Source organism: Nicotiana tabacum, chromosome 22 (assembly GCF_000715075.1).
Source record: "Nicotiana tabacum cultivar K326 chromosome 22, ASM71507v2, whole genome shotgun sequence".
In the NCBI taxonomy this organism is placed as follows: Eukaryota; Viridiplantae; Streptophyta; class Magnoliopsida; order Solanales; family Solanaceae; genus Nicotiana; species Nicotiana tabacum.
In genome coordinates, this window is record NC_134101.1 from 149,496,793 (window position 1) to 149,518,633 (window position 21,841).

A 21,841-nucleotide genomic window follows, 5' to 3' on the forward strand; every position below is an offset into this window, starting at 1 on the left:
AACCTTGAAAAAGATCATCCTCGATGACCTTATTTGGATCGGGCATGCACAGAGCGTTGGCTTCATCAATTGCCCCCTCGGAAAAGGTTAGCAATGAAAGGGAGTGACCTATTGTCGTGGCCCCGAGATCTTCGCTTGGGGCATTCTCATTAACATTGTGGCTCTCCGCATTTACCCCCTCTGGTATAGTTTTTGAAGATGGAGGGACAATCTCAACCTCCGGGGGCATAGGGGCCTTGTCCGTTTCTTCATTCGGGCGTCCTCACTATGGGATGAGGTTTCCAATTCGGAAGGCTTGGCTGCCTCGACTGGCTTCTTGGTTCGAATCACCAGTGATGATGACTCTTCGTCATCATTTTCTTTATCATCCAGGGAATCATGGGCCGAATCTACGCCTGTTTAAGCAAATCTCTTCCGCAGCCTTCGAACAAAGTTTTTCTTGTCTTGAGGGTCTTCGAGCTTCAAAACCCTTTTCCTTTTGTTGTCCTTCTCGGAATTCAGATTTGAAGGCTTGATACTTTCCCCGATCGGAGACGGCCTCATTGCAGATGCATCACCGAGGCCTATACAGGTAGGCATGAATAAAACGATGCCAATATATAAAGAGTGTTTGAGACTGTTGAAAGATACTTACCGTGGTTCTTGGCCTCCCACTGGCCCTTCGATAACTCATACCACTTGCGCTCATCATAGGAAGAGGTTGAGGTTTAGATCCCGAGCCCTGATAAAAGCATTACTACCCACAAGGAGGTACTATCTGAAATAAGATTGACAGCAGGTAAATACAAAAAAGAAAGAGACTACGAGTGCTGCAGAACGGCCTCAAAGAGCAGCTCACCACTTTGCCTCGAGGTAACGGAGATGCGTGCCTAAATGAATGCCATATGCACTGCCTCAGATCCTGCATGATTAGTGCAGAAGTATAGCATGAGTACATAAACAACATGTACCTAGTAAATATCCAGTCTAACCTCAAAGAAGTAGTGACGAGGGGTCAACATTGACACTTACTATGGGCCAACCCAATTGAAATACAGAAATTCTAAATAAGTATGGAATACGTGAATAATATTAATAACACATTAGCAAGAAGTAAATAAATAAATCTATACTGATAATCAATTTAAAAACCTCCAACAACTTCGGGCAAATAAATAAATTATAACTTCTCAAATCATAAATATAAAATCAGGTGTAATTGGGCTCCGAGCATTATCACACACGATTTATGCCGAGGTCATACGACTCGATCTAGAATAATATGTACAATGCCGAGGGTCGAACAACATGAACCATAGATGCATCTATTATACTGCCGAGGCATTCGGCCCGCTCCACAAGAAGAGAGAATACTCTATGAATATCCGATTTAAAAGTTATCACAAGACTAATACACAAGGAAGCACAATTTCTATTAATGGTCAAGTAACCCACCAATAGTCAAAGTAAGTGAAATTTGGTCTTTACAAATCCCTTATCAAGTTTCAATAAAATTTTGGCACTTACATTTACAAGTAGAGCGTAACAATACAAGTATTTCATGATTTTGGTCCTAAAATTACCTAGACTTAAGCATGAATTGTAGCTACGCACAGACTCTCATCACCTCATACGTACGTATCGACCACAATTAGAAGCAAATAGTAATTTAAAATACCTATGGGCTAAATTCCCTCTTACAAGGTTAGGTAAGAGACTTACCTCGTTTCAAAGCTCACTTTCCGGCTCACAAATTCACTCTAAAGTCTCAACTGGTGCCGAACAATCTGAAGCTAGCCAAATATACACTCACAAGTTCATAATTTAGCTATTAGAGTTATTACCCAACCCGAATTGGAAGATTCTTAAAATTCACCCCAGGTCCATGTGCCCGAATTTCCGAAATTTTCAAAAATAAATGTTACCTATAATCTTACGAACTTAAATATATAATTTCCACCCAATTCCATAATCATTTTCATGGTTAAACTCCATTTTTATCAAAACCTAGGTTTTTCAACAATCTCCTAAAATTTTCACATTTTACATGTTAAAATCTACCCATAATCTATGTGTTAAACTTACATTGGGTAGGAATCACTTACCTTCAATATCTAGGTGAAAACCCCTCTCCAAGAAGCTCCAAAATAACATAAGGAAATGAAAAATGAGAGAAAATGGCCTAAGTCTGGCTCTTAAAATAAGTCTCTGCCCAAGCATTCTTTCTTCGTGATTGTGGAAGAGGCCTCACGATCGTGAAGGCAAATAGTGCAGGCCCAAAAAATTTGACAATCGCGAATGGAACCAGGGCCTTGTGAATGCGAAAACATGACTGACCTACCCTACGTGAACGCAAGGGCTTCTTTGCAAACGCGAAGACCAATAGTGTGCCACCCCACCCAGCTCGCCTTTCCCTTCGCGAACGCGGACCCCTTCACGCAAACGCAAAGTCCAGTGACCCAGAGCTTCACAATTATGAGATATTTTTCATGAATGTGTAGCACAAAAATATCCCCATCCCAAATCCTTCATCACAAATGCGAGGCCTTCTCTGCGTTTGCAAAGAAGGAAACTAGAACAACAGATAGCAGATTTGTGAACTCAGCTCCGGGTGGTCCGAAACTCAACGAGCCACCCGGGACCCTATCCAACTGCACCAACAAGTCTATAAATATAATACGGGCCTTCTTGAACTCTCAGAACACATAAAGCAACAACAAAACCAAGAATCTCATCCCAAAACTAAATTGGATCAAATTATGAACTTCAAGCTTTTCAGCTTACTCCGAACGCGCTGAATCATACTTAGACTACTTAGAATGACGCCAACTTTTGCGTCCAAGTTTTAAATAACCATACAGACTATTTCTGGGCTCGAAATACTAAAGGAACCTCGATAATACCAAAACCTACTCCAAACCAAGCTTAAAGAACTTGAAAAACTTTAATGTGCCAACTTTCAATATTAAGCGCCGAAACACCCTGGGTCATCCAAAACCCGATCAGAACATATGACCAAGTTAAAAATCATCATAAAAACCTATTGGGACCATCCAATCCCGGTTCTGAGGTCGTTTACTCAAAACGTTGACTCAAGTCAAACTTAACTATTATAAGCCACTATTAACGAACTAAGTGTTCGGACTTCAACTCAAACCCTTCCAAACCCAAACTAACCATTCCCACAAGTCATAAAACTGTAAATGTATATACGAAGAGTCTTAATTAGGGGAACAGGGATCTAGAAATCAAAACAACTGATCAGGTCGTTACATTTTGCACCTATTAAACAAAAGTTCGTTCTCAAACGGGTCTAGAATCATACCTAGAGTGCCAAATATATGTGGATATCTACTCTACATGTCCTCATCGGTCTCCTAAGTTCTCTCATCGACTGGTTGACCCCTCCACTGAACCCTTACCACATAAATTTTCTTGAACCTCAACTAGTGAACCTACTTGTCAACAATGTAAATTGGCTCCTCCTCATAACCTAGGCTCTCATCTAGCTGAATCGTGTTGTAATCTAGCACGTGAGACATGTTGGCATGATACCTCCGGAGCATAGATACATGGAAAACTGGATGAAATCCCGATAGACTGGAGGGCAAAGCAAGCTCATAAGCAACCTCCCCAACTCGCCTCAGCACCTCAAATATGTTACACCCCGCAATATTACATCAATATTACGTCCTGCAGTATTATATTACAATGTTGTTACACTTCACAATACTAAATTATGACGATGTCTCACCCTGTAATAATGTACGTTGAATTTTTCATAAGGTAATGACATCATTCCAAGTAAAAGATTATTTGGAAATTATGAAGATTATGTTATTTCACAAGTGATGAGTAAATTCGTGAAGGTTAAAGGGGAAGCAAGTCAAAGAAAATAAATTTTCGTCCAAGTTTGGCATGTGGGGGTAAAATACGGGTCGAGTGTTAATACCCGATATTTACAGACTAGTACCACACAAAGTACCATGTGACTATGATAGTGGGATATATAAAGTGTATTAAAAATAAGTAGAATTTTATGTAATTTGAGACAATTCTTAATTATGCGGGTAATTGATTAATTACCAAGTAGCAGGATATTACCTAATTAAATTAATTGAGAAACTTTGGAAAAGATGGAAGTGTAACGTGGCAGCACCCCTCAAAATCCATGATGACTCTTTAAGGCATTTTAGTATGTGACAAAAATGGTATCAGAGCAGTTTTGTCCTAGGGAGTCCACAAGTCGTGTCTCGTAGAGTCTTTGTTATGAGTGTGTTGTGCACCACACTTATAAGCATGAGACTACAGGGCATTTAGGACTATCACCCTTTCTTCTTACACTAGATCGTGTGGTAGAGCTCACTTATAAGAATTCAAATCCCGAACTTCTATTCGTAATAAGACGATCCATACATTTAGAAAGACACTCGATAAGAGATATAGCTGTGAAAGTGTTGAGTTAGACTCAATTTTTGCATCTTGTTATGATGAGTAAATGAGAGGTTAGGTTATGCTCTATAGGAGCTAATAAATATGGTTTAAGAGAAGGACATAATATCACGATCCGGTTGGGGTTAGAGCAACCCAAAATGGTGAATTGATAGTTTGTGTTGGTAGATATTCCTGAAGGATATTGCAAATGTGCTAATAGATCTTCTTGTGAGACACCCAGATGGCACACTCTAAAATAGTACAGCTAGATATGAGTACTATAAAGAAAGGAACTGGAAACCTTGAAGGGGAAAATATTACCTTAGAATGTCTCTCGTCCCTAGTAGAGGGAGAATGTTAGGCAGCTCGAAGAGCCAGTAGATGGAGCAAGGGAAGGTAAAAAGCGAAAGAATGTCTTGGTAAAGCTGCCAAAAAGGATAAGCAGAAATATTAGCAGGAAAATAAGAATAAAGAGATAAGGAAGCATTATGAGTAATATGTGATACATGGATGACAAACAGTAGATCAAAAGATGACAGTATTACAGAATCTATAGCCAAGTGAAGAAAGAAACGAGAGGTGACGGGCCTTGAGACAACAAGAGAATATAGGCCATAAAGTCATATCCTCATTTCGAGAAATAAGTTCGCAACTCTGACGTAATTACCAAAAGGAAAAGTTAGACCCCAGAGTAATAGAAACCAGTATAGATTGGTGAACAAGATAAAATAAACATGAATTAGGGATCGAGTGATTGATAATAGTCAGCATCATGAGAATTTCAGATTTTGTTTCAGCGATAGAAGAATGGATAACAGAAGAAGATTCAAGAGAAATTTAGAGAATGGTCATTCAGGAAAACGCTAGCAAGTAATGTAAGTAAAGTTAAGTATATGTACCAGTTACATTAAGTGTCACCCTCGCGAGTAAGGAATTTTGTTATCCTTGGTATAAAAGGATTATCGCAAGGCGAGTAAGGGTCATCGACGATGTGAAAAGACGCCAGAGATGAAAAAGTAAAACATCTATATGTAGATCATCATAACACTAAATCTCAGTACTCCCCTAAAGGGGGAATATGGAGTGATGTGGCATTAAGACAGAATTAAGTTGTTTTAGTAACTATGGAATGGTAAAGGAAGAATGCGATAAAAATGAGAAAGGAATGAGATTGCACTTATTCGAATCCTATAGATATGCTACAATTCCAGAACATTATGCAAGCTCGGCGTCAAGGAAAGGAAGTAAGGGTTTCTGCCAGGGATGTTATTGATAGAAAAGAAGCCAGTACGTGAGGTAAGTTAACATAGAGGAAATAATCCAAGAGAGATTAAGCGGAATATGGATATGATAATGGGCCGACGAGTAGTTAGTAGTTGATTCAGGAAGAGCCTAGTCATGACTAGACAACAAGTTACAGATAAATTAGCAAATCGTGCAAGAAAAATGTAGCAAACCCCAACATGGAGAATTTAGCCTCGCAGTAATGTCATTATAATAATTGAGATATATTCAAATAAAATTTGGGGTAGTTAAAAGTACCGTATGAGTGTTACGGAGATAAAAGAAAGTGTCACTAGGAAGACAATCAAAATATTAGTTCAGAAGCAACCCTGCAAGCATAAGGACATGGAGGTAAGCAATTAAGGATGATTATAGGCAAGGAAGGACATCAAAATCTCCGTAGTAAGCTCACAGCTTTACGAGAGTCAAGGGTTCTCCCTAAGTACTACAGTGAAAGACTAGCTGAGGAAATGAGGAAGGAGGCTTCAACCTAAGCACAATGACCTAAAGAGGAAATGGTCTTGTAACAACAGTTTCATAACAACATTGTATGTCCTCCATAAGAAAGAGGAACCTACCGTGGCTAGTGGATGGGAAGTAAAATCAAAAGTAATATTCGAAGATCATATGAGTTGAAATTCTGGCATGCGTAAGATAAGCTAAGTACGGATGCAACAAGGGGGCGGAAAGATCAGGAAAAGTAATAGCTTACATTGAAAGAAAGCTAAGATGGAACGAAAGAAATTATTCGATCAATGATCCAGAATTGGCTACGTTATAAATGCACTTAAGGGCTCACAGTTTTATACAAGCAACATATACAGTTTTAGAAGGTTTCGGTATACGTTAAAAGGATTATATCATGGATATTACATAACACCCATGAAAAGCTAAACATAATAACTAATAACATGAGCCGTAGGTTAGGAGATAATTTAAGTCGACATAAGGGCTGATCAGAAGGAAGAAGAAAATAAAAAGTTACATCAACAAAGTAAATCAGAAGTCTGATTATTGGAAGCAAAAAATTATAGACCTCGTGATTGAGAATATTGCAGGATCACTCTTAATATTATAGGTACAAGTCAGATAGTACAACAACCATATTCTATAACGACTCTACAATAAATCCAGTTACAAGTGTACCAGCCTCATAAGAAGACAGTATGAAGCTTCCATTGGATTGTATAGGCACCAGAAGTGCAAGTGTTTTGATAAAGCTTCAAGTTGTGAACGTGAATTATACCTGTGTGGAAGTGAGATCGTGAGAGATATAAAAGATACGATGCAAGATTTTAAGGTAAGAAAGGTAAATGTGAACAACGTACGAGGTACTCAAATGCAAAAGATTGTGAATAGTCCATACTATGGATAAAAGGCTAGAAGCGCGGGGATTCAGCATCCAGGAATGATAGCAGCGTCTTCAGTGGAATACCTTCCAGCCTATGGCTTCTAAGTACTGAAAGGTCTAATTAGAAAGTAAAAGAAGAGTTAAAAGCGATGCGATGTCTTGCTTGATATTCCAGAAAAGCATAAGGGAATCGATCGCAAGCTAAAGTATGATAGAGCGGCAAGGTTTTAGAAAGACAAGAGTAAGGATAAGAAGAAGGCAAGTGAGAAGGTGACAAAAATGGATAAGTCCTCAAGATTAATCCCATGAAAACAATAAGAGCTGGTAGCCTACATAAACTCAAAGGAGTCTAAGACTAGTAGCATTTAGAAGAGATGGAATGCTGCCCTGGTAGTGAAATAAAGGTGTGATTGCAATAGATAACGGATGGCATTTGGGCCTTCGATTGAATAGTGATTTGAAGAAAAAAAAGGGAGAAGGAGAAAAGATTTCGCAGATGACACGAGATTAGAATACCCCCATAAGGTGAATCACATTGAGATACTATGAACTATGATTATGGAAATCACTTCAAATATTCCTCGATGCAACGTAAGACCTAGTGGCAAGGTATTACGTAAGAAGTTTTAAGTTATCAGTGGTATATCGTAGATTAATATTGAGGCAAATCATAATGGGTGGACAAAAGTCACAAAGTATGAGCTGAGATTAGGCCGTCATTCTTAAGATGAACAGTAGTAAGGGGGGAATTAAAGGACTGGGATTTATACATATGGGATAAGCAACGATAAATCGAACTAAGAGTTATGGTATAGTATGACCTACCTGGATGCAGTAAAATCATGTGGATAGATAACGTGGTTTGTGAAATAAGATGTAGCAATATTCACAAGTTCTACAAAGTACCGAATCAAGAAATTCAGTACACCTATAGATGCCTAGAGAAGATTCAGCGATGACGCATCCAAGAACTCGGTTAGGCTCTGAAATATCCAACCTCATAAGTCTGTTAGAAAATGACAGAATATCCAAATCTAATGGCCTCTCCTATGATGAAATGAATGCCAAATTACCCATACTCTCAACCTTTTTACTCAAGGCATCCGTAACCACATTCACCTTTCTCAGATGATAAAGGATGTTAATATCATAATCTTTTAGTAACTCAAACCACCTACGTTGCCTCAAGTTAATATCCCTCTGCTGGAACAAATCCTTCAAGATGCAATGATTAATGTAAACCTCACAAGACACCACATAAAGATAATGCCTCCAGATCTTTAGAGCGTGAACTATCGCGGCCAACTCCAAATCGTGTATGGGGTAATTCTTCTTGTGGGGCTTTAGCTGACGTGAAGCATATGCAATAACCTACCCCTTCTGCATCAATACACAACCCAGGACAACGCCCAAAGCGTTGCAATACACATTATACATTCCTGAACCGGAAGGCAACACTAATATCGATGCTGAAGTCAATGCAGTCATGAGCTTCTGAAATCTTGCCTTACAATCATCGGACCATTGGAACGGAGCACTCTTCTAGGTCAATCTAGTCAAAGGTGCTACAATACATGAGAAGCCCTCTACAAACAGGTGATAATAACCACATAACCCCAAGAAGCTCCTGATCTCGGTCGTTGTGGTAGGACGAGGCGAACTCTAAACAGCCTTAATCTTCCTAGGATCTACCTTAATACCCTCGCCTGACACCACATGCCCCAAGAATGTCACAAAATCTAACTACAACTCGTACTTGGAGAATTTAGCATATAGCTTCTATTCCCGCAAGGTCTGAAGCACCACTCTCAAATTTTTGTTTATGCTCCTCCATGCTACGCGAGTAGATCAATATGTCATCAATGAAGACAATGACAAACAAGTCAATATATGGCTTGAATACCCAGTTCATCAATTCCATAAACGTCGTCTGGGGATTGGTCAAGCCGAAGGACATCACTTGAAACTCATAGTTGCCATATCTAGTCCGGAAAGCCGTCTTCGGAACATATGAGTCATGAATATTCAACTGATGATACCCCGATATAAGTTGATCTTAGAGAATACTCTGGCACCCTGCAACTGGTCTAATAACACCGGTGCACCCCAAGGAGACACACTCGGTCTGACAAACCCCTTTGCTAGCAATTCCTCAAGTTATTCTTTCAACTCCTTCGGAGCTATGCGGTATGGTGGAGTAGAGATAGGATGGGTACCTAGAGCCAAATCAATACAGAAATTCATATCACGATCTGGTGGCATGCCTGGTATACCAGAAAGAAACATATCGGAAAACTCTCGTACCACGATCACTAAATCAATCACTGGAGTCTCTGCAACCGTATCCTGAAAATAATCTAGATAATCCAAATAACCCTTCTCGACCATGCGTCGAGCCTTCAGGAAAGAGATAACCCAACTAGATACACTGACAGATGAACCCTTCCACTCCAATCTAGGCAACTCTGGCATTGCCAAGGTAACAGTCTTGGCATGGAAATCAAGGACAACATGATATGGAGACAGCTAGTCCATGCCTAGGGTGGCCTCAAAGTCGATCATATCGAGCAACAGAAGATCTGCTCGAGTATCATAACCATAGAAAGTCATGATACAGGATCAATAGATCTAATCCACGACAACAGAATCGCCCACTAGCATGGACACATATACAAGAGTACCCCAAGGACTCACAAGAAACGCCCAGAAAATAAGCAAACAAGGATGAAACATATGAATATGTAGACCCTGGATCAAATAGAACTGAAGCATCCCTACCACGGACAGAAATAATACCTGTGATCAAGGCATCTGAGACTACTATTTTGGGTCTGGCAAGAAAAGCATATAACCTATATGGAGCGCCACCTAATTGACCTTCACCTATAGGACGACCCCTACCCACTTGACCTCTACCTCTGGGCGGCCAAAAGCTAGTGTGGCAGCTGGCTCTATAATTATAGCCTGATGACCCTGCTGTACTACCTTGCCCCGAAGCCTGGGGCACAATCTCCTCATATGACCAAGATCCCGACACTCGAAACAACCTCTTGGTATGGAAAATGACTGACCCTGTGTCTGACTCTAGAGATCTGAACTCTAACTAGAGGAACCCCAAATTGCTGGTGGACGGTAGGAGCTCTCTGGAATGGCACTGAAATAGGGCCGCACTGGAGCACCCCGAGAAGTAGACATTGTTGTATATGTGGGCCTGCTAGACTTACCCCTCACAAACTGACCTCTACCCCCAGACAGAGCAGCACTGAACCCTCCAGAATATCGAAACTGCTTGTCCATCGGTATCTGCTCATAGATCCACTAACGAACACCCTCGATCCTCCGAGCTATCTCCATAACCCGCCCTATCTCAACCTCTGAGGCTATAGTAGCCTGAATACCCAAGTGCAAACTCGCAACAAACCTCTGCACTCTTTCTTCCTCGGTGGGGAGTATTATGAGTGCATGGCGAGACAACTCAGAGAATATCATCTCATAGCTGGTCACCGATATCCGAACCTCTTAGAGTTATTCGAACTGACCCCGCTTATCTTCCCTCTAAGAGGGTGGAATATATCTATCTAGAAAGAGACATGTGAACTGGTCCCAAGTCAAGGAACGAGAACTTGCTGGTCTGCCGACAAGGTAGGATTGCCACCATCTACAGGCCTTGCCCTCTAGCTGAAAAATGGTAATGTCCACCCGGTAGGACTCCAATATCCCCATCTTGTATAGTTTGTCCCTGCAATGATCAATAAAATCCTAGGGGCCCTCATATCGCTCACCTCCAAATGAAGGAGGATGTAGTCTGGTCCATCTATTCAAAAGTTTATGTAGCTCGCCACCGTAGTAGGTTTGGACTCTTGTATAGCCACTGCAACTGGTTGAGCTCCGCCCACGGGTAGTGCGCTCGGGGTCGAATATACGGTAGCTGCATTCCCTAAGGCCTGAGAGTAGGGGTTTGTGCACCCCATCCCACCTGATATGTGGCTGGTTCTGCTAGAAATAAACCAACCTACATCATAGAATCCATGAACCGTAGAATACGGCCCATGACCTCCAGTAATCCTAGTGCGGACATGAAATCCACTGGGGCTGACTCCGCTGTAGTCACCTCTCCCTGCTCCTCAATGATAGGATCCTCCACTGTATCCACTGGTGGCACAACTAGAGCAACTCTAGGATGCCCTCATCCTCTACCATAAGCTGGAGCCCTCCATCAGCCTCTAGCAACATGGGAAGAAGCTCCTCCGTGGTCGGGTATATCTACCGTGCGCGTTCTCACTATCTATGAGAGAATAAGAGAAATATACTTAGCATAACACCAACTGCACTATAGGAGATGAAGAAAGAGTAGTTTCCTAAAAACCTATAGCCTCTCGAAGATAAGTACGGACGACTCCACACCAATCCGCAAGACTCTATTACGCTCATTCATGACTCGTCAGACCTACGTGAACCTAGTTCTTTGATACCATGTTGTCACGACCCAATGTCCCCTATAGACCATGGTGGTGCCCTACGTCGCCACTAGGCAAGCAAACGATGAACTACTTAGCTATTTATTCCTTTTAATAATTTCAAAGTAGTTGATTCTTATTTATTAAGTGGGTGAGAAGTAGAAAATTATAGTAAAGTAAAGCGTAAGATAATGAAAGAGAAAATACGGTGAAATAAATGCTCAAAACCATAAAGTCTCTACTAGCATATTTTAAAAACCCAGTGTCATAAGAGTATGAGCAACTAGTAGAATAAGCAAAATACCTATGCTACTGTCTAAGATAAGATATGCAAAAAGTAAATACTAAAGAGAGAGACTGTGGGTGTTGTAAAACAGCCTTAGAGAGCAGCTCACCACTATGCCTCGGGGTAACAGGGATGCGCGCCTAAATGAATGTCAGATGCACCTGCCTCAGATCGTGCACGATTAGTGTAGAAGTGTAGCGTGAGTACATAAACAACATGTACCCAGTAAGCATCCAGACTAACCTCGAAGAAGTAGTGATAAGGGGTTGAAATCGACACTTACTATGGGCCAAAAAATACAATAAAATAATTCTAAATAAGTAAAAAATATGTGAATAATAATAATAACACATTAGCAAGTAGTAAATAAATGATTCTTTAATTGGTAATAAATTTAAAAACCTCCAACAACTTCGGGGAAATCATAAATATAATATCAGGTGTAATCGGGCTTCGAGCATTATCACGCATGATTAATGCCGAGGTCGTACGGCTAGATCCAGAAAAATGTGTACACTGCCGAGGGTCAAATGACACGAACCATAGATGCATCTATTATACTGCTAAGGCATTCAGCCCACTCCACAAAAAGAGAGAATACTTTATGAACATTTGATTTAAAAGCTATCACAAGACTAATACATAAGGAGGCATAATTTCTATTAAGGGCCATTTAACCCGCCAACACTCAAAGTAAGTGAAATTCGGTCTTTACGAATCCTTTATCAACTTTCAATATAATTTAGACACTTAAATTGACAAGTAATGTGCAACAATATAAGTATTTCATGATTTGGGTATTAAAACTACCAGAACATAAGCATGATTTGTAGCTACGCACGAACACTCGTCACTCATGCTTATGTAGCCCCCACAATTAGAATCAAATAGTAATTTAAAATTCCAATGGGGTAAATTCCCTCTTACAAGGTTAGGCAAGAGACTTACCCTGTCTCAAAGCTCACTTTCTGGCCTACAAATTCACTCTAAAGATGCAACTTGGTGCCGAATAATTTTAAGCTAGCCAAATATTATATGAATTAATCAATATACACATGCAAGTTCATAATTTAGCTATTAGAATAAGTACCCAACCCGAATTGGAAGATTCTTAAAATTCACTCCCGGACCCACGTGCCCGGATTCCTGAAATTTTCAAAAATTAATGTTACCCATAATCTCACAAACTCAGATATATAATTTTCACCTAATTCCATAATTATTTTCGTGGTTAAATTCCATTTTTATCAAAACCTAGGTTTTTCATCAATCTCCTAAATTTTCACATTTTACATGTTCTACCCATAATCTATGTGTTAAACTTACATTGTGTAGGAATTACTTACCTTTAATAGCTAGGTGAAAACCCTCTCTAAGAAGCCCTAAAATCGGTCAAGGAAATGAAAAATGAAAGAAAATGGCCTAAGACCCGTTTTTAAAACAAGTCTCTACACAGGTATTCCTTCTTCGCGATTGCGGAAGAGGCCTCGCGATCGCGAAGGCAAATAACCCAGGCCTAGAAACTTTGACCATACCAAACGCGACTAGGGCCTTACGAACGTGAATACTTGCCCGAAATGTCCATGCAAACGCAAAGATCAACAGTCTGCCACCCCACCCAGCTCGTCTTACCCTTCGCGAATGCAGACCCCTTCCCGCGAATGCAAAGGCTAGTGGCCCAGAGCTTCGCGATCATGAGCTCCTTTTCATGAATGTGTAGCACGAAAATATCCCTAGACCAATTCCTTCATCGCGAACGCGAGGCCTTCTCTGTATTTGCAAAGAAGGAAACCAGAACAACAGATAACAGATTATCAATGTAACGACCCGGCCAGTCATTTATAGAGTTATAGCCCCGTTCTCTCATTTCCTACTTCTTTTGTGTTCTTCAACTATATTATGATATACCAGGTTAGTTGGTTCGGGTCCGGAGTGATTTCAGAGTGAATTGAGACACATAGTCTCTTAGTTGAAAGCTTAAGTTAGAAAAGTTGATCGAATGTTGACTTATATGTAAATGACCTTGAATTTGAATTATGATGGTTTTGTTAGCACCGTTAGGTTATTTTGGACTTGGAAGTGCGTCCACAATGTGATTTGGAGGTCTATAGTAGAATTAGGCTTGAATTGGCGAGAGTTAGAATTTTGATGATTTTGGTCGGTGTGGAAATTTAGATATAGGGTCGGATTGGATTTTAAAAAATTGGAGTAGGTTCGTGGGGTGATTTTCGACTTGTGTGCAAATTTGAGGTCAATCGGACATGGTTTGGTAGGTTTGGGCATCGTTTGTGGAATTCGGAAGTTTAGAAAATCTTTAGGCTTGAATCTAGGTGTAATTTGGTGTTTTGATGTTGTTTTGAGTGATTCGAAGGTTCGACTAAGTTCGTATGATGTTGCTAGACTTGTTAGTATGTTTGGTTGTGGTTGATGGCTTTATTAGAGTTGAGGAATTGCAGTTGAACTGCTGCTGCTTCTGGTGTAACAGCACCTGCGGAGGGGGAACCGCAGGTGCGAGCCCGCAAAAGAAAAGGAGGAGCCGTAGAAGTGGCCAAGGATGAGCTGGGCAGGAGTTGCATGTGTGAAGATGTTCCCGCACCTGCAAGGATCGCAAAGCGGGCAGCTGGGCACAGGTGCGAGCCCGCAGAAGTGAATGAGGAGCTGCAGAAGCGGACAAGGATGAGCTGGGCAGGAGTTGCAGGTGCGAAGATGTTCCCGCACATGTGAAGATCGCAAAAGCGGTGCAGCTGGGCGCAGGTGCAAGAGGGATCCTCAGGTGCAATGGAATTTTGCACCTACAATGGACGCAGATGTGGTCTTGAAGTCGCATGAGCGAAATCTGGCATTTTAAGTGAAATCCGCACCTGCGATGGTATTTCCACAGGGGCAGCGTCACAGATGCGACAAAGGGCCCGCAGGTGCAAAAAGCTTAGGAAGAAGCTTAAAAGGCAAGGGTTCGCGATTTTGGTCTTATTTCCACATTTGACACTTGGACTTAGGCGATTTTGGAATGATTTTCGAGGGAATTATTGATGTAAGCTTCTTGAACTCGTTTTGGATCCTAAATCTTGTTTGTCCACTGATTTCCCCACCTAATTAGCAAGATTTCGAAGTGAAATTTGGGAGTTTAGGGCTTGAGAATTGGAGAGTGGATTTTAGGGATTTGGGTGACCAAATGAGGTCAGATTTTGATAAATTTGGTATGGATAGACTCATGAGCCAATGTGATTTTGGTTTTGTGACTTTTGTCGGATTTCGAAACACGGGCCTGGGGACTGGGTTTGAGTCTATTTTGGATTTTGACTCTAATTTGGTAGTTTTTGTGTGGAATTGATCCCTTTAGCCCATATTGATTGTATTGTATTACTTGTGACTAGATTCGGGATGTTTGGAGGCTGAATTAAGAGGCAAGGGCATAGGGGAGTAGGATTTTGCTCAGTTCGAGGTAAGTAACATTTTCAAACTTTATTATGAGGGTTCGAAACCACAAATTATGTGTTATGTGATTGGTATTGAGGTGACACACATAACAAGTGACAGGCGTGCGGGCGTGCACCGTGAAAATTGTGACTTGGGTGATTCCATGGCACCATTTAGTTAATCTATCTTATTGACATCCATATTTTCATCATGTGATAAAGTAATTGAGCTATAAATCATGCTAGATATCATGTTTAGGCTTTATGCCAATATTGTTGGGACTCTTAGTGGTCGTTTCTTGTTGTTATCCCACTATTTTCATTGATATTCTATAGTCAGTCATTTTCATGCATCTTATATCATATCTTAGTCTTAGTTATTTATTGAATCATTGTTCCAGATTAGTTTACATGACATTGTGAGCTCGTGGGTGAAACTGTGGAGATTGATGACTGAGTGAGGCCGAGAGCCTGATTATGAGTGACAGTTATGGGATCGGTCTGCACACCGTTGCGGTTATATTGATTTGTGATAGCGCTTGGGCTGTAGGAGCCCCTCCTAAGTTGTAACACACCCCCAGTGAGTGCAGATGATATTATTGAGGGATGGATTTCCCTGAACATGGATCTTGTCTGAAGTACTTGTTACCTAGAGATGGATCCTCTCCACAAGGTTGGATTATCCTTTTCCTTTGATACTGGGTAACTTATAGTTAGTGTTGTATATGTTCCGGGGTGGATCTTCCCTAGGTTGGATGGCCATATGCAGTTCCGAGTGATTAAGCACTTGAGAGTGGGAGCACATGGTGCATTCTATACATTCTATGCATTGGCATATAGAGATAGCTGAGTTATATACCTACACTATTCAGATTTGTATTTACTTTAATGCTTTGAGCTATCTATTTAACTTGAGAGCATGCCTACGTTTCTGCACATTTACTTCTGTTATATTTGTTGCGGTTGAGTTCGTCACTACCTTTCTGTCTAAATTTTTGACTTGTTACTTACTGAGTTGGTGCACTCACGTTACTCCCTGCACCTCGTGTGCAGATCCAGACAACTCTGTTCGCGGTGGCGGTTGCTAATTGAGACCCTAGAGTTTGGAGACTATCAGGGTAGTTGCACTGCATTCGCGGGCCTTTACTCTCCTTCTTTATCATTTGATGTATTTTTAGTTGTTTTCTTTAGACTTTGTAGTGGATTGTATTTCGAATAGACGCTCATGTACTTAGTGACAACCAGGTTTTGGGTTGGATTGTATCGCATTTTGGGATTTGTTATGTTTTCAAAAAGGTTTCTTCTATGTTAACTACTTCCGTCATTATTTTTAAGGTTACTTTACTGTGTTGGGTTGTTCAGCTGAGGCTGTCCTAGTTCCATGATAGGCGCCATCACGACAGTTGATTTTGGGTCGTGACAAGTTGGTACAAGAGCCTAAGTTACATAAGTCTCACGAGTCATAAATGGGTTTAGTGGAGTCTTGCGGATTGGTATGGAGACGTCTGTACTTATCTTTGAGAGGTTGCAGAACTCTTAGGAAATGTCACATTCTTGGATTCTTATCGTGCGAATCTGTTGATACTGGTAACTAAACTTCTATTATTCTATTCTCTCACAGATGGTGAGGACATGTTCTACTGGGCAGGACGGACAACCACCAGTGCCACCAATCGGGGCCGCAAGAGGCTGAGGTCACGATAGATGCCGTGTTAGGGGTAGAGGTGTAGCCCACACAACAGCTAGGGCAACACCTACAGATCTACCAGCTGCCCCAGTTCAAAATCAATTCCCAGTTGTGGATGCACTAGCAGGACCAGCTAAGGCACCAGCTGTGCCCCTCGTGATACCAGGCCTTCAGGAGGCCTTAGCTCAGATTCTGACCAAGTGCACTAGTCTTGCTCAGACGGTCTCTATTTCTACTGTAGTAGCCACTTCCAAGGTTGGGGGAGGTACTTAGACTCTGGTCTCCCGCATACTAGAGCAGGTGGTGCAGGGACTCCAAACAACAAAGGCACCACCAGCCCAACCCGTTGCAACTGTCTAGGATTATATGGTTCCAGTCATGCCTGATGATGAGCAACGTAGACTGGAGAGGTTTGGGAGGCTCTAGCCTCTGGCTTTTAGTGGTGCAGAGGCTGAGGATGCCTAGGGTTTCTTGGATAAGTGTTAGAGGATTCTCCATACAGCAGGTATTCTAGAGACCAATGGGGTCTCGTTCACTACTTTTTAGTTTACTAGAGCTGCCTTTACCTGGTGGGAGGCGTATGAGAAGCATTGGCCAGTTGGTTCAGCGCAACTTAATTGGTAGGAGTTCTCCATTCTCTTCCTGGATAAGTATGTGCCGTAGTCTCGCAAAGAGGAGCTGCGTAGGCAGTTCAAGAAGTTGTGCTAGGATGACATGACTATAACGCAGTACGAGATGCGGTTTTCTGAGTTAGCACATCATGTTGTTTGGTTGGTTACCATAGACAGGGAAATGATCAGGAGGTTCATTGATCGCATCTCATTTCAGTTGCAGGTGCTTATGACCAGAAAGAGGGTGCTTGGTACTACTTTTGATGAGGTTGTTGACATTGCTCGGCAGATAGAGTCGGTCCGCAGTCAGGAGCGGGTTGAGATGGAAGCCAAGAGGTCTCATGGATTATGTAGCTTTGGTGGTGTTCCTTCTGGAGGTCAGTTTCAACATGACAGAGAACGTTTTATAGGCATGCTCAGACGGCCTGACCAGTTCACCGTGGTGCATTATCTGGCAATGGTTCTCACAGTTCTTAGTAGGGCCACTCATCTCTCAGTGCCCTTCCAGCTCAAAGTTCATATCATGCACTATCAGCTCAGGGTTCATCTATATCGGAGCCTTCTAGCTGGTATCCCGGTGCTTAGGGCTCCCTTCAGTCCCCACCGCCCTTGTCGGTAGAGGTTGCTTTGAGTGTGGATATTTTGGTCATATCAAGAGGTACTTTCCCCGCCTTACGGGAGGTTCATCTTAGTAGAGGAGTTAGCTTTCGACTTCAGCACCAGTTACTTCACTGCCCGCCTAGCAAGCCTGGGGTGGAGCTAAGTCAGCTAGGGGTTGCCCTAGAGGGGGAGGCCGATTCGGTGGCAGTCAGGCCCGTTTCTATGCACTCCCTGCCAGACTAGATGTCATTGCTTCAGACACAGCGATCGTAGGTATTATCTACGTATGTCATCGAGATTCTTTTTGTATTATTTGACCCTGGTTCCACCTATTCATATGTGTCGTCATATTTTTCTCATATACCAGTCATGTGTAGTGACTATTGGGGGATTAGAGACTAGAGTTGATATGTTGCTTCTTAGTATGGTTGACTTTCATATGATATTGGGCATGGATTGGTTGCCTCCGCATAATACTATTCTGGACTATCATGCTAAGACGATGATGTTGGCTATGTCGAGGTTGCCACGGATTGAGTGGCGAGGCTCATTGGATTATGTCCCCAGTAGAGTGATTTCATTCTTGATGGCCCAGTGGATGGTTGGCAAGGGTTGGCTTTCTTATTTGGACTTTGTAGGGGATGGCAGTGCAGAGACTCCTACTATTGATTCTATCCCGGTGGTGCGAGATTTTCGGAATGTATTTCTTGCAGACCTATCGGGCATGCCGCCGGAAAGGGGTATTGACTTTGGTATTGATTTGTTGTCGGGCGCTCAACCCATTTCTATTCCATCTTATCATATTGCACTGGTAGAGTTAAAGGAATTGAAGGAACAACTTCAGGAACTCCTTGATAAGGGTTTATTCGGCATAGTGTGTCACCTTGGGGTACACCAGTTCTATTTGTATAGAAGAAAGATGGCACTATGAGAATGTGCATTGATTACAGGCAGTCAAACAAAGTCAAAATCAAGAACAAGTATCCTATGCTCGTATTGATTATCTATTTGACCAGCTTCAGGGAGCGAGGGTTTTCTCCAAGATTCATTTGAGGTCAAGGTATCACCAGTTTAAGATTAGGGACTCGAACATTCTTAAGATGGCTTTCAGGCCCCGATATATTCATTATGAGCTCCTTGTGTTGTCTTTTGGGCTTACCAATGCCCCAGCAGTGTTCATGCATTTGATGAATAGCGTGTTTCGGCCTTATCTTGACTCGTTTGTTATTGTGTTCATTGATGATATCCTGGTGTACTCTTGTATCCAGGAGGAGCACGCCCGACATTTGAGGGTTGTATTGCAGCGGCTGAAGGAGGAGAAACTTTATGCCAAGTTCTCCAAGTGTGAGTTTTGGCTTAGTTCAATGGCGTTCTTGGGACATGTGGTGTCCAGTGAGGATATTCAGGTAGATCCGAAGAAGATAGAGGTAGTTCAGAGTTGGCCCAGACCATCTTCAGCCACAGAGATTCGGAGCTTTCTTGGTTTGGCTGGTTATTACCGTCGGTTCGTTCAGTGTTTCTTGTCTATTGCATCGCCCTTGACCAAATTGACCCAAAAGAGTGCTCTTTTCAGGTGGTCGGATGAGTGCGAGGTGAGCTTCTAGAAGCTCAAGACTGACTTGACCACAACTCCAGTGTTAGTTCTGCCATCAGCTTCTGGTTCCTATACAGTATATAGTGATGCTTCTCGAGTTGGTATTGGGTATGTTTTGATGCAGGAGGGTAGAGTTATTGCTTATGATTCGCATTAGTTGAAGCCTCATGAGAAAAACTACCCAGTTCATGATTTGGATTTGGTTGTCATTGTTCATGCGTTGAAGATTTGGAGGCACTATCTTTGTGGTGTGTCTTGTGAGGTATTTACTGATCATCGTAGCCTCTAGCACTTGTTCAAGCAGAAGGATCTCAATTTGAGGCATAGGAGATGGTTGGAGCTACTAAAGGACTATGATATTACCATTTTGTACCATCCGGGAAAGGCCAATGTGGTGGCCGATATCTTGAGTAGAAAAGCAGTGAGTATGGGTAGTCTCGCATTCCTTCTTGTTGGTGAGAGACCCCTTGTAGTTGATGTTCAGGCTTTGGCCAACCAGTTCGTGAGATTGGATATTTTGGAGCACAGTTGGGTTCTAGCTTATGTGGTTTCTCGGTCTTCCTTATTCGATCGCATAATAGAGCGTCAGTATGATGATCCTCATTTGCTTGTCCTTAAGGACAGGGTTCCGCACGATGATGCTAGAGATGTGACTATTAGTGATGATGGGGTATTAAGGATGCAAGGCCAGATATGTATGCCCAATGTAGATGGGCTTCGAGAGTTGATTCTTGAGGAGGCCCACAGCTCACGGTATTCCATCCATCTGGGTGCCACGAAGGTGTATCAGGATTTGAGGCAGCACTATTGGTGGAGGAGAATGAAGAAAGACATAATTGGGTTTGTAGCTTGGTGTCTCAATTGTCAGCAGGTGAAATATGAGCATTAGAGACCGGTGGCTTGCTTCAAAAGATAGAGATTCCAAAGTGGAAGTGGGAGCGGATCACCATGGATTTTGTAGTTGGTATCTCACGGGCTTCGAGGAAGTTTGATGTTATTTGGGTGATTGTGGATCGACTGACCAAGTCCGCACACTTCATTCCTGTGAGTACCACCTATTCTTCAGATCGGTTGGCTTAGATTTACATCAGAGAGGTTGTTATCCTACACAGTGTACCCGTTTCCATCATTTCAGACTGAGACACACAGTTTACATCGCAATTTTCGAGGGTTGTGTAGCAAGAGCTGGGCACTCAGGTTGAGTTGAGCACAACATTTCACCCTCAGACGGACGGAAAGATCAAGCGCACTATTTAGATATTGGAGGACATGCTAAGCGTTTGTGTAATTGATTTTGGGGTTTCATGAGACCAATTTTTGCCACTCGCAGAGTTTGCTTACAACAATAGTTATTAGTCGAGTATTTAGATGGCTCCGTACGAGACTTTATATGGGAGGCGGTGTAGATCTTCGGTGGGTTGGTTTGAGCCGAGTGAGGCTAGGCTTTTGGGTACAGACTTGGTTCAGGATGCATTAGACAAGGTGAAATTCATTCAGGAGCGGCTTCGCACTGCACAATCGAGACAGAAGAGTTATGCTGACAGAAAGGTCTGTGATGTGTCTTACATGGTTGAGGAGAAGGTCTTGCTGAAGGTTTCACCCATGAAGGGTGTTATGAGATTTGGGAAGAAGGGAACGTTGAGCTCTCAGTTTATTGGGAAATTTAAGGTGCTTCGGAGGATTGGGGAGGTGGCCTATAATCTTGCTTTGCCACCTAGCATATCGAGTGTGCATCCAGTATTACATGTTTCCATGCTTCGGAAGTATATCGGCGATCCATCTCACATATTAGATTTAAGCACGGTTCAGTTGGATGGTGATTTGAGTTATGATGTGGAGCCGATGTGTTAGGCCCCGTGAAATTTGTGCTCAAAACCCAAAATCTCGTAGCGCAAAATTAGGACCATGTGTTAGAATATTTGTACCGCGATTCGAACCCTTCGGATTAATCTGTGATTAAAAAGTTAAGGAATTAGGTTTTCCAAAAAAGTGTGTTTCTACGATCCATTATGTGGTCGCATAACAGCTTTGTGGACCGCATAGTCGCCGCAGAGTCGGGCAGTTTGATGGTTAATTTTGAGGTCAACTATGCTGCCAATTATGTGATTGCATAATCAAGATGCAGGCCGCATAGTCATCACA